Below are 14,447 nucleotides of genomic sequence, written 5' to 3'. Positions count from 1 at the left end.
GGCCTTTTTGTCACTACTCATCCTGTCCACTGTTTGTTCACTTAGCGCATAGTCCGTGCGTGCCGTGCCTGCCGTGGGAGCTGTGTCCTGCGGAGCCCCTACTAATGTGTCCAGCATCGTGAAGGCACTTTTCATACTCGCTCTTCTTTGGTAAATCCCGACCGCAGTGTTGTAAAGCAGGTTTTTTAAATTTTATTTTAATGTTTATTTATTTATTTTGAGAGAGAGAAAGAGTGCACGAGCAGGGGAGCGGCAGAGAGAGAGGGAGGGAGAGAATCCCAAGCAGGCTGCACACGGTCAGCGCAGAGCCTGACCTGGGGTTGGAACTCAGAAACCATGAGATCATGACCTGGCCGAAATCAAGAGGCGGCGCTTAACGGACCGAGCCACTCGGGCGCCTCTGTAAAGCAGTTATTCATATCCTATTTTGAAAGAGGCGTGGGAATGGGAGCGACTTGCGGAGGTGCGAGGTCAGGAACAGGGGTCTCTGGTTTCAAAGCCCAGCACCTTCCCTCCAACTCCCTGCTGATCAAATTCTGACCATGTGAATTATTAAGCGATTTGGCCCTACGTCATCGGGGGGGGGGGGGGGGGGACTGGGTGTCTGCCTTCCTGAAAATGGACCTGCCCAGATACCCGGCGATCCCAACTCTTACGTGTACGGTCCTCCTGCATTCTCCTGCTTTCCTCTTCACTGCTCATGGTGTTCCCTCTGTTTGGAATGCCTCCCCCACCCCACCTGAAAACTTTACTCCACATGCCCAAATAGTAAGCTCTTTGAAGGCTGAGTCTTGTATATCTTTTTATACCCAGGCACAACTGAGCACCTGCTACTGAGTAGTACACGCAAAGACCTGGAAAAGCAAGGCAGGAAGAAAAAGGAAAAGTGGATGGAGGGGGAGGAAAATATCTCACCTGGGCATCTGCCCCATCTAAAGAAGGCATCTGCTGTCCAGTGTTCCGCTAAAGGGAGGCCTGTGGGAAGTGTGGCCTGGTAATGCCAGATCTGATTTTCCTGGGGAATCTCCCAATTTAAAAATGTTGGCAACTAGGGGCGCCGGGGTGGCTCAGTCGGTTAGACGCCCGACTTCAGTTCTGGTCGTGATCTCATGGCTCGTAAGTTCAGGCCCTGCATTGGGCTCTGTGCTGACAGCTCAGAGCCTGGAGCCTGCTTCCAATTCTGTGTGTGTGTGTGTGTGTGTGTGTGTGTGTGTGTGTGTGTGTGTGTGTCTGCCCCTTCCCGGCTTGTGCCCTCCCTGTCTGTCTGTCTCTCTCAAAAATAAAGAAACATTAACCAAAAAAAAAAAAAAAATGTTGGCAACTAATTGAAAAACTTGAATACACTGTGGACTGAAACTGACACATTTGTGTGCACAGCTCTGGAGACACCCATCTGTGGCTCTGACCTTGCTTGGCACAGAGAAAAAGATGACCAAGCTAGTGAGACTTGAGTCGGAGCACCGGGCAGCTTTCCAGCAGTTGTTGTATGCACTCTTGCACTCTTTATGCTTGGGAACCAAGAGAAAGACCCCCTCTTTGGGCCGGGTGGGGATAGGATCCACGAAGGGTAAAGGGATCAGGCTTCTGTTGTGTACATGTGCTAATTACTTGTAATCTACCTACCTGGATATTATTTGTCCCAAAGCGGTAAAGAAGGTTGAATGGCCACTTGTGTGATGTACATGATCTCCTATGGAAGAGGGCCCCTTGTCAGGTGTGATGAACAGGAAGTAATCACTGGACACAAAGGGTCTTCAGTTTCAACCAGCCAGAAGGGAAATAAGCAGGAACCCGGGGGATTCTAACCCAAAGGCTTACTTACAACTCCAAATGACCAAACATTCCACTTCCTGTCATCTGCAATTACAGGGTGTCAGTGAAATAAAAGGAGCACACAAACACTTTCAAGGAGGAAGATTCAACCAAAGTTGAGTTGAGTTTATTTATTTTGGTGGGGGAGGGGCAGAGAAGGGGGGTGGAGAATGAATCCCAAGCAGACTCCACGCTGGGCACAGAGCCCGACTCGGGACTTGATCTTATGACCGCGAGACCATGACCTGAGCCAAAACCAAGAGTCGGACACTCAATCAACCGAGTTACCCAGGTACCCCTATAATTTTTTTTACATGTAATACTAGTCCGTCTAGTCTCCTGGCGGACACAGACGCGCACACACTCCGTCAAGGCATGGGTGCCTTCTCCGCCCACGTGGCCTGCTGTTTTTTCCTTCCTGTTCGGGGAGGGTGCCAGCCCCATGTTGGGCACCATCTTGTGTGGTGAGCCCAGGGCTGCCTCCACGGGGGGTCTGGCTGAGGGCCCGTAGTGGGATGCAGCCATAGGGAGGAATTCTTACCTGAGATGACAGGTGTCCCTTGGGCCAGAAAAGGGGCAGAGCCACCCCCTGAGCAGGAACGTTACGTGCCAAAATTCCAGGAGGGAACTTAGTGACATAACTGGAGAAGAGGGAGGGGGGCTGAGATGAGTGCTTCAATTAAGAGAGTGGATTCAGGAATTTGGAGCCAGTCAGATAAAGGGATAACAAATATTTACTCGATCAACAAATATTTATTTGAATAACTGTAAGCACTGTTCTAGCCCTTTGGGGATACTTTGGTGAATAAGACAAAATTAGCTGTCATTATGGAGACGACCCGGAAATCAAACTAGATGGGAGAATTGTAGCTTGCTTTCCTGAGCCCCCCAGGAGGGTTGTATAGCTGACTGACCTGCTTCAAGAGCTAGAGGTAACACCGACACCTGGCCACCACACCTGGCCACCACACCTGGTCACCGCAGACAAGATGGTGGGAGGGGCACCACCTGTGGGCCTGAAGACTGCCTGGTCCCTTGGGATTTTTTTTTTTTTTTTTAACTTTAAACTAGTATTACATGTAAAAAAAATTATAGGGGCACCTGGGTAACTCGGTTGATTGAGTGTCCGACTCTTGGTTTTGGCTCAGGTCATGGTCTCGAGGTCATAAGATCAAGTCCCGAGTCGGGCTCTGTGCCCAGCATGGAGTCTGCTTGGGATTCATTCTCCACCCCCCTTCTCTGCCCCTCCCCCACCAAAATAAATAAATAAACCTTAAAACTAAATAGATAAATACAAAGTAAAAAAAAATCACATATAGTTCAATTCATTGTTTTTGGTGTATAAGTCTATGATTTTCTTTAAATTTTTATTTATTATTGAGAGACAGAGAAAGAGCACGAGCAGAGGAAGGACAGAGAGAGAGGGAGACACACAATCCGAAGAAGGGTCCAGGCTCCGAGCTTTCAGCAGAGAGCCCCACGCGGGGCTCGAACTCACAAACGGTGAGATCATGACCTGAGCTGATATTTAACCTACTGAGCCACCCAGGTGCCCCCTAAGTCCATGATTTTTAACATATGCATAGATTCAAGGACATCAGGATAGAGAACAGTTCTGTCCCTCCAAAAAATATCCTCTGGTTGCCTCTTTATCGTCAAACCCTCCTCCAACCCCAACTACTAGCAGCCTGTTCTCCATTCCTAGTTTCCAGTGTGTCACGTAAATGGATTCATGCACTATGTAACCTTTTGGAATTGGGGTCTTTCTCTGAGTGATACACTCAGATTTATCCATGTTGTTGTATATATATCCATAACTCATTCCTTTTTATTTATTTAAAAAAATTTTTTTTAACATTTTATTTATTTTTGAGACAGGGAGAGACAGAGCATGATCGGGGGGAGGGGCAGAGAGAGAGGGAGACACAGAATTGGAAACAGGATCCAGCTTCTGAGCAGTCAGCACAGAGCCCGACGCGGGGCTCGAACTCACGGACAGTGAGATCGTGACCTGAGCCCAAGTCAGACGCTTAACTGACTGAGCCACCCAGGCGCCCCAACTCATTCCTTTTTATTGCTGAGAAGTATTCTATTGTAGTGATATTCCACCATTTCTTTATTATTTGCCTATTGGTGGACATTTGGTTTGTTTTCAGTTTTTGGCGATTTTGAATAGAGCTTCTATAAGGCTTGACATACCAGTTGTTGTATGAACGTAAGTTTTCATATGTCTCAAGTAAATACCTAGAACAGGAGGGGCGCCTGGGTGGCTCAGTTAGTTCATCGTCCAACCTGGGCTCAGGTTATGATCTCACGGTTCGTGAGTTCAAGCCCCGCCTGGGGCTCTGTGCTGACGGCGCTGAGCCCGGAGCCTGCTTCAGATTCTGTGTTTCCCTCTCTCTCTGCCCCTCCCCCACTCTTGCTCTGTCTCTCAAATAAATAAAAACATTTTAAAAAATATAAAAAAACGACCTAGAACAGGGGCTGCTGGGTTCTATGGCAAGTATATGTTTAACTTTCTAAGAAAGCACCAAACTGTGTTCCAGAGTGGCTGTATTGGTTTGCATTCTTATCAGAAGAGTATGAAAGTTTCACTTGCTGTGCATCCTTGATATCACTTGGTATTTTCTTTCTTTTTTTTTTTAAGTTTATTTATTTATTTTGAGGGAGAGAGAGAGAGGGACGGAGAACATGAGCGGAGGAGCAGAGAGAGAGAATCCCAAGCAGGCTCTGTGCCGTCGATGCAGAGCCCAATCCCACAAACCAAGAGTCGGACGCTCAATCAACCGAGCCAGCCAGGCACCCCAGGACTTGGTATTTTCAGTTAAAAATATTTGGGTTTTTTTTTTTTTTTGCCATTCTAAGAGATATTAATGGTATCTAGTTGTAGATCCAATTTGCATTTCCCTAATGCATCTTTTGAGCATCTTTTCATGTGCTCTTGGGAATCCTGAGAATTAATAAACCTGGACCCCAACTCAGAAACCAACCTACAGTGCTAAATAGACTTATATGGATTCACATTTGGCCTGACATACTGGAACATTTTAGCAGCCATGCTCAGCAGATGACAATTGGATTCAAAGCACATATGCCAGGTCTGTCCAGCCAGCAAGCAGGCGGCAAGAGGCTCCTGGCTGTTAAGCACTGTCTCCCCTGCTCCAGGTTTTATGTAGAGGAAAACACTTTGTGCCTTTGCCTTCGGGATGGGCTCCTTGTCAGACTCTACGTCATTCTTGTCATGGTTTTTTCCCCTGAGCCTCCTACTTAACATTCTCCCTTCCTTCTTTCCTTTGCTAAAGAACTATTTATTCAAAGCCCGCTGCATGCCAGGCACTGTGCTAGGCTCTAGAATCACAAAGTTGAGGAAGATGCCCACTTACAGTAGGTTCACATTCCAACGGGGGGAGGATTAACGTAAAGCAGATTTTTAAATACAGTGCAGTGAAGGCACTGAGGGACCAGTGTCCCAGGCCTTTGGGGACCTGGAGGAGAGGGATTCTTGGAGAAGATAACGCCTGTAAGGAGTCCTGAAGAACGGGTGGGTATTGGACTAAGAGACACAAAGAGGGCATTCCAGGTAGAAGAGACAGGCTAAGCGAAGCCCTGGCAATAAGAAATGGCTTGCTGGGGTGCCTGGGTGGCTCAGTCGGTTAAGCGTCCAACCCTTGGTTTGGGCTCACGTCATGATCTCACAATTCCTGGGATTGAGCCCTGCATTGGTCTCTGTGCTGACAGTGAGGAGCCTGCTTGGGATTCTCTCTCTCCCTTAGCAACTTGCTCTCTCTATCAAAATAAATAAACATAAAAAAAAGAAAGCATTAAAAAAAAAAAAGAAATAGCATGCTGTGTGCGCACTTCTATGAGAAATTCAATTTTACTCAAATCTATGGATAGAGGTGTAGAGTGGCAGGACATAGAGTTAATGAAGGAGACAAGGGCTGGATCATGGAGAAGCTTGGCTGATGCACTTGAATTTATCCCCAAAGCTCTAAGGTGCTTTTATTTTATTTACCTATTTTTTAATGAATATTTTTCTTTCCTTTCATTGATCTTTTTTTTTTTTTTTAATGTTTCATTTTTGAGAAAGAGACAGAATGCAAGCAGGGGAGGGGCAGACAGAGAGGGAGACACAGAATCTGAAGCAGGCTCCAGGCTGCCAGCTGTCAGTACAGAGTCCGATGTGGGGCTTGAACCCCTGAACAGTGAGATCGTGACCTGAGCCAAAGTTGAACGCTTACAACTGAGCCACCCAGACGTCCCCATAAGGTGCTTTTAACAGTTAGATTTTGAGGGTGCCTGGGTGGCTCAGTCTGTTAAGCCTCTGGCTTTGGCTCAGGTCATGATCTCACGGCTTGTGAGTTTGAGCCCCGCGTCGGACTCTGTGCTGACGGCTCGGAGCCTGGAGCCTGCTTCCGATTCTGTGTCTCCCTCTCTCTCTCTGCCCCTCCTCCCCTGCCCGTGCCCTGTCTCTTGCTCCTTCAAAAATAAATAAGCGCTAACAAATTAAAAATAAATAAATAAATACACAAATACTCGATGAATGTGAATGAATTTGTGAATAGAAGTTTTCTGGGCAGCCCAGCTCCAGAATCTGTCAGATTATACTAGTGGTTCTCAAATTTAAGTATTTGTAGGGGCGCCTGGGTGGCGCAGTCGGTTAAGCGTCCGACTTCAGCCAGGTCACGATCTCGCGGTCCGTGAGTTCGAGCCCCGCGTCAGGCTCTGGGCTGATGGCTCGGAGCCTGGAGCCTGTTTCCGATTCTGTGTCTCCCTCTCTCTCTGCCCCTCCCCCGTTCATGCTCTGTCTCTCTCTGTCTCAAAAATAAATAAACGTTGAAAAAAAAAATTTTAAGTATTTGTCAGAATCACCTAGAGGGCTTGTGGATTGCTGGGCTTAGCCCCCAAGTTTCTGATTCATAGGTCTGGGAAGGAGAAGGGGGCTGAAAATTTGCATGTTGGACATGCAAAAGAAGTTGCCAGGTGATCATGCTGCTGCTGCTGAGGACCACACTCAAGGAACCTTTGATGTGGCTGTGGTTACAGTTCAGGTGCTTCTCACAGACAAGCCCTGGGCTGGGCATTGTCAAGGGGCCCTCTTTGCAGCTGTTGCTGCTGTTTCTTGTCTGACCACCTGAAGCTTCAGTGGATCCCTTCAGGGGATTTCCTTAGTCTTTACTCTGTCCCACCCCTTGGAGCTGGAGCTGGGCATTACAGTGCCCTCTCCTGGTCCTTTTCTCCCAGGGACTCCCTAAGGCTTCTCAGAGGGAGCGTGGTCACATGGGTTCCTTAACAGGCTTCCCTCCCATTGAGTAGCTCCACCAGCGAGCCCCAGAGGACAGGACAAATCCCGAGTATGACCCATGAAGAAGCCTGGGATATAACGTGGCTCTTTCTGATAGGGTCAGAAAGGGGTCTTGTCCCCTTTAAGACCCCTGCTTCCTGGGCCTCTGCAGTTCCCCCATCTCCCTCTCCCAGGGTGGCAAGAAGCCACTAAATTAACAGCTGCACTTCCTGCAGCACCTGGGGCTCTGCCTCCCCTGAGCCCCTGCCACCTCCCTTCCGGCTTCCCAGGTCAATTACCAGAGTCAGGCGATGTTGGATGTTCCTCAGGTCTCATCTCGAGGGGACTGGAGACCAGGAAAACTGGCTCAGAGAGGCAACCCTGGGGGTAGGAGGAGGGGAGGAGGAGTGGTTCCTAAGGGAAACTATCATTTGATTGGCTGTTTTTCTCTCCTTCTTTGAGTGTTGGCTCACAGCAAGTCTGTGACACCCTGTGACTACCCAAGTGTGAGCCTTGTAGAGCTCAGCGATGCAATGGGTTGGGCTAGGGCTGCTCAAAGAGGCCTCAGAATCCTTCTGGGCTTCTCCGGTGCCGGCAGCCCCAGAGGGGCTGTGGGAGTTGCAGCCTGAGCAGCTGTCATTGCCATCAAGCCCTGATGGGGTCCAGCGCAGCCTCGTGGGAGAGATCACCAAGTGTTTTGAGCAAAAGGGATTCACCTCACTGCTATGAAATCAATTCAGGCTTCTGAAGACCTTCTCAAGGAACACCACATTGACCTGAAGGACGGTCCATTCCTTGCCGGCCTGGTGAAGTACATTCAATCAGGGCCTGTGGTTGCCATGGTCTGGGAGGGGTTGAATGTGGTGAAGACAGGACAAGTGATGCTCAGGGAGACCAACCCTGCAGACTCCAAACCTGGGGCCATCCGTGGGACTTTTGCATCCAAGTTGGCAGTGATTCCGTGCAAAGTGCAGAGAAGAAGATTAGCTTATGGTTTCAGCCTGAAGAGCTGGTAGATTAGAAGAGCTGGGCTTAGAACCGGATCCATGAGTGACAAGAGAACCAACCTCAGTGCTTTGCCCATTCCACTCCCTCTCCCTCCCTTGAGCAGTGGGCCAGGCTCTAGCAAATTTAGCTATTTTTGAGAACTTCCTTATAATCTGGAGGGGAACTCTTGGAGCTGGATATGCTCCCTATAGAGTATTATTATGTTTTATCACCCCCTCTCCCCCAAGAAAAAAGAATCTTCTGGGCTCAGCTTAGACCTTGGAGGCCTTTGTGAATTCAGTAAAGAGAGCTAACTTCTGCGGGCGGTGGCTGCCATAGGACAGAAGAAGCGAACCTCAGCAAAGAGGTGGGAGAGACTCTGGAGAAACCTCTTTAGAAGACGGATGCTTGGAGAGGGTTCATGTTTGGACCTAGCTGGGAGACTGAGCCCTTAGAGGCTCAAGTGTGCCGAGAATCTTCCACAGAAACTGATCTAGACACTGGGTCCCAGGCCCGGACCAGGGAGTCACATTGCTGGGGGGACCGGGATGGGGGACATTCTGCATTGTACCAAAGATTCCAAGTGATTTTTGTCTAAATTAAAAAAAAATATATATGTGTATATAGTGAAAATCTACAAACAGGCAGAAGAGTGGTATACCCACCTTCTAGACTGTCATTTCAATTTAACTCTATTTGCTTCATCACATACCCGGTCCACCCACCCACCCATCCTTCTTCCCCCCAACAATTCATTCTTTTTTTGAGGCATTTCAAAGAAGTTGCAGACATCAGTATACTTCCTGTAAATACTTCAGCGTGCACTTCATTAAATGGGGATCAGTATCGATTTACAAGTTTTTACTTTTGAGAGGAGATTTACATAAAATGAAATGCCTCAATCTTTTTTTTTTTTTTAATTTTTTTTCAACTTTTTTTTTTTTAATTTATTTTTGGGACAGAGAGAGACAGAGCATGAACGGGGGAGGGGCAGAGAGAGAGGGAGACACAGAATCGGAAACAGGCTCCAGGCTCCGAGCCATCGGCCCAGAGCCTGACGCGGGGCTCGAACTCACGGACCGCGAGATCGTGACCTGGCTGAAGTCGGATGCTTAACCGACTGCGCCACCCAGGCGCCCCGAAATGCCTCAATCTTAAGCGTACATTTGCTACATGTTACCAAATGCATTTACCTGTGTAACCCAAATCCCTATCAAGATATGGAACGTTACCAACATGCCAAAAAGTTCCCCCTTCCTATTCAATCCCTGCCCTACTCAATCCCTTCCTACTCAATGCCCCTTCCGACTCAATCCCTGCCCTCACTTCATCCCCCACCCCCACCCCAGAGGTACAACTAACCTAATTTTTTTCCATCATAGATTGTTTGCTTGTTTTGGGACTTTATATAATTGAAAGCATATAGCGTATACTATTTTGTGTAAAGCTTCTTCTGTTCAATGTAATGTTTTTGAGATTTATCCATATTGGTGCAGTTTGTTCCTTTTAATTGCTGAATAATATTGTATTGTATGAACATACTACAGTTTCTTTATCCATTTTCCAACTGATGGGAATAACTGGTATGGCGATGGTGTTGTGGAGAAGTTCAGGGCAGAGGAAATGCCCATGATATTCTGTTAACAAACATTTCAGGGGGCACCTGGGTGGCTCAGTTGGTTAAGTGGCCAGGTTATAAGCAGCTCAGGTTATGATCTTGCGGTTCATGAGTCCGAAGCCCCTGTTGGGCTCTGTGTGGACAGCTCAGATCCTGGAGCCTGCTTCAGATTCTGTGTTTCTGTCTCTCTCTACCCCTCCCCTGCTCATGCTCCATCTCTCTCTCTCTCTCTCTCAAAAATAAATTTAAAAACAGTAAAAATTAAAAAAAAAAGAAAAAAATTTCAGGATACAAAATTTATATGCAATATGATCACAACTGTGTGAAGAAAATAATTCATAAAAATATGCTAAAATGTTAACAGTGGGTTTTCTGTGCTCTAAATTTTTAAAATTCATTTAATTTTATTTATTTTTATAAAGAATTATATGGAAGAAGCTATCAAGGTGGTACAAAGAAGTCCCATACACTTCATCCACTGTCCTCGATGGTTACATCTTACATGACTTAGTACAATATTAAAACCAGAAAAATGTCCTTGCTATAAAGTGTGTGTATAGTTCTGTATCATTTATTCACACATGCAAATTCGTATAACCACCACATGCAAGGTACAGAATTGTTTCATCACCTCAAAGATGCAACCCTTTATAGTCACACCCATCTCCTCTCCCACCATCCCTAAGCCTTTGCAACCATTAATCTGTTCTCCATCTCTATAATTTTGGCATTTTGGAATGTTACATAACTGGAATCATATAGTGTGTGGCTTTTTGAGATTGGCTTTTTTCACTCAGCATAATGTCCTTGAGACCCATCAAAGTTGTTAGGTGTATCTGTAGTTCATTCCTTTTAATTGCTGAGTAGTATTCATTCAATGGTATAAGTAATTCTGCTCACCTGCTTTTCAAATTTCCTACTGAGTATGAAATATTTTAATTCTTAGGAAAAAGGAAAAGTACTGATAAGCAGGGGCAATGCATAGAGAAGCAGTTCATGCCTTCAAGGGAATGTTGTGTTGAATTAAATAATAGAATTTTAGACTTGGAGTGCCCTTAAAAGTCACCTGGGTAAGTTTTTCACTTTGCAGGAGTTTTCCCTGCAATATCCTGACAGGTAGCTGTGCAGCCTCTGTGTGGATACTCCTAGTGATGGGGAACTCACTATCAAATAAAGCAGCTCCTTCAATTGGTAACAAGATATGCCTTTCTTCCTGGAGTTTGGGCATAACCGAGAGAAGATCTTCTGTCATGGGTTGTTTTTATCCTTCCTGGGCTCTCTTCCCTATCTCCCCTAACCAAGTCCAAACAGTGAGCAAAGCCTGCAGAGCCTGAGCAAGCCATTGGATATGCTAAGTCCAGGAATGACCTCTCTGGGGAGATTTCAGTATTCACTGGCTTAGAAAAATAAGAGCTGCAGACCTTTTAAAATGGAATGAAATGCTGCATGAGCACACACACACACACACACACACACAGATACCCATGGTCCTCTAGGAATAGTCTCCTTTCTGCCTTGAAGGTTGCCCCCCAGAAGGCACTGAACCACTGATCCAAGAGGAAAGGTCTCAGATTCTCTCCTTCTTCCAGTCCCCAGGATCAGACCTGAGATCAATTTCTTTCCCTTCCGCTTTCCTTGAGAGCAGACTCTGATCTGTCCATGGTTCTGATTGTTAATGTATTTCACTTGAGGGCAAGACATGGGTTCTTTCGTTCCTTCACGATAACTAATATACACTGAGCACTTATTATGCCCCAGGGACTGTGATGTCCTTACATTCAGCCTCTTTTTATTGTGGTCTTCCAGACATAAGGAAAAAGAGCACAGATCATAAACATACAACACAATGAATTTTCATACAGCGAATATATTCATGTAACCAAAACAAAGATCTAGAAACAGAACATTATGAGATTAGTTTTTTCCTACTTTTGCACTTTACATAAATGGATCATACAAATTGTCTTCTCTTTTGTGTCTGGCTTCTATTATGCTTGGGAAGTTTATTCATATTCTAGATAGTTGTAGTTTGTTCATTCTTGTTGTCATGTAGCATTACCTTGTGTAAGACGTTATGCAATTTATTCGTTCCGCTGCTGATGGGGTATTTGAGTTGTTTCCAGTTTTCTGCCATTATGAATATTGCTGATATAAACATTCTTGTTCATATCTTTTGGTGAACATATGCTTTTCTGTAACATATAAGATATTAGATACACATGTGTAGAGGAGTATGTATACACATACACACACATACATCGGGTGGACTGCAGTAGGTTTTTAAATTCCCATTTTTAGATGAGAAAACTGAGGCTTGAAGAAGTTGAGCCAGGAAGTAGTGGAGCTGGGCTGCAAATCCCATCCTGTCTGGCATTGGAGCTCAAGCTCTCTATCCGTCACGTTTTCCTGCCTCCTGGCACACAGGCCATTTAGAGGTACTCATGATGTGCCAGACTGGTTGCTGCCACTGAGGGAAATAAAAAAAGAGAGGAATGCACAGTCACTCTAGAAGGAAAACGATGGATATTGGTAAGGCACATGGGCGTGACAAGAAGTCTAAGGAAAAGGGGGTCATTTGTATCTTGAAAGATCACAGGAGGCTTCCTAAAGGAAAAAGCATCTAAAGAGAAAAGATGGGGGAAGCTTCTGGGCGTGCCAGGGTGAAGGGAAGGAGTGCCAGGCTGAGAGAGTCTGAGGGCACAGGAAGAGTAAGTCCTCATATAATCGTAGCCATAAGGGCCCTCAGAGATCACCTTGTCCAGTCACCATTGTCCACTCACCCATTTTTGCATTGCTGGATTCCAAATTTATATAGCCAGTCTTGACCATCCCTCTGATCTCCAAACTCTTTTCTTTTTAGTTGGGTGACAAATCTGCATTTCAAATTTAACATTGCCAAGACAGGGCTCCCAACCCTGTCCACTCACACTCACTCCAAACTGCTCCTCTTCCAATCTTTCTTGCTCTTAGGAACTACCAGCCACTAATTACTCAGGCTCCAGACCACAGCATCATCCTTCCTTCCTTCCTTTCCCATACCCAACCCATGAGCACTCCCCCTCAGCTGTAGCTACAAAGCACATCCTGAATCTGGTCTCTCCTTACCACCTCCCCGCGACCCCTCTGGTCACGACTGTCACCATCGCTCACCTGGACAACTGCAACAACATCCTCCCTGCCTTCCTGTTTCCGTGTTCTTCCCGAAGGCCACAAGGAGAAGCCTACTTTGCCTCTTTCAGCTTCTGGTGGCTCCAGGTGTTCATTGGCTTGGGACTTCCTAACTCCAATCTCTACTCTGTCTTCACATGGCCTTCTTCCCTGCATCTCCTCTCCCTATTATTGGTGACTTCCTCTTATTTTTTTAGGGCCAACCTGGATGATCCACGATGATCTCATCTTAAGACCCTTCACTTAATTACATCTGCAAAGATCTTTTTTCCAGATAAGGTCACATGCATAGCTCCTGGGTGGACATACCTTTTAGGGAGCCAAAAGGTACTGTACAACCCAGTGCAGAGGTGAAACTCAAAAGAAAAAAAAAAAGCTGAAAGAGTGTAAACTGAGTTTAAACTTTAGTCCTCCAGTGAGCGATCCCTTTTCAAAGCATAGAAGACTCCTGCCCTGCACATGCTTGCTATTTCAGCACTGACTGTCCACGCATCACTCCAAAGGTCATTGTGAGGAGGGAGTGTCTGCATTGTGCTCGCTGCAAGGCTAATTCGGGGCTATGAGTCTAACCAGGGGCATTGCTGCAACCCCAAACCCACCAGATCCTCTCTGCTCCTTACTGGGGGGGGGGGGGGGGTATTGCCACTACGATTAAGGGGCCAAAATAGTTTCTTTCTAGAAAATGACCTTTCCAAAGAGAGTCACCTGCTATGCAGATAGTGAAAGGAAAAAGAAGGGTGCCTGGGTGGTTCAGTTGGTTAAGTATCTGACTTGGCATCAGGTCATGATGTCGTGGTTCAAGAGTTTGAGCCCCGCGTCAGGCTCTGTGCTGACAGCTGTGAGCCTGGAGCCTGCAGCCTGCTTCATATTCTATGTTTCCCTCTCTGCCCCTCCCCTGCTCTCTCTCTCTCTTTCCCTCCCTCTCTCTCAAAAATAAATTTAAAAATTAAAAAAAAAAAGAAAGGAAAAAGAAGGGGTCCAAGGATGGTAGGCAGCCTCTAAGATGAATGTTCCCTCAATGGTCTCCCCTCCTGGTTTTTATGTCTACATGTCGTCCCCTCCCCCTCAAGTATGGCCTGGATCTAGTGACTTCCCTCTACTAAATGCAATACAGTAAGAATGTCAGGATGTTATTTCCGAAATTAGGTCACAAAAGACTGTGGCTTCTGTACTGCTCACCTTTCCTCACTCCCTAGCTTCCTTGCTTCTAGGGAAGCCAGCTTCCATATCAAGCTGCCCTGTGGGAGGCCCATGTGGCAAGGAACTGATATCTCTAGCCAACAGCCTACAAGAACCTGAGGTCCAGCAGCCCTCAGAGAACTAAAGCCCGCCAACAACCTTGTGAGCAAGCTTGGAAGTGGACTTTCCCAGGCCGGCAGACAAGCCACAGGAATGAGCTTCGAACCTGATCTCCTCCACCCCCAGCTGAACCTTCCCATGTTGCAGCCTCAGCTAACGCTTTGATTGGGGCCTGTGGGAGACCCTGAGCCCCAGGCCCCCAGCTACGCTGTGCCCACAGAATCTGTGAGATGATAAACACTCATCGCTGATGATAAACACTCATCGTGAAGCCGCTAA

The 14,447-nt window shown here is 46.6% G+C and overlaps 1 long non-coding RNA gene and 1 pseudogene across 1 annotated transcript in view; both read left to right on the top strand.

Moving 5' to 3' along the window:
* The window catches only part of LOC147576386 (uncharacterized), a 20,410-nt gene extending 5,963 nt beyond the window's left edge, over nt 1–14,447 (top strand). The window contains exon 2 of the long non-coding RNA XR_015240735.1: nt 14,081–14,447. This is a non-coding gene — a long non-coding RNA (uncharacterized LOC147576386). The remainder of the gene's footprint in view (nt 1–14,080) is intronic.
* On the top strand, nt 7,625–8,150 carry LOC112851923 (nucleoside diphosphate kinase A pseudogene; annotated as a pseudogene).

This window comes from Puma concolor, chromosome D1 (assembly GCF_028749965.1).
Source record: "Puma concolor isolate L17-30 chromosome D1, mPumCon1.1.hap2, whole genome shotgun sequence".
NCBI lineage: Eukaryota > Metazoa > Chordata > Mammalia > Carnivora > Felidae > Puma > Puma concolor.
This window is presented reverse-complemented; position numbering and strand designations above follow the sequence as displayed.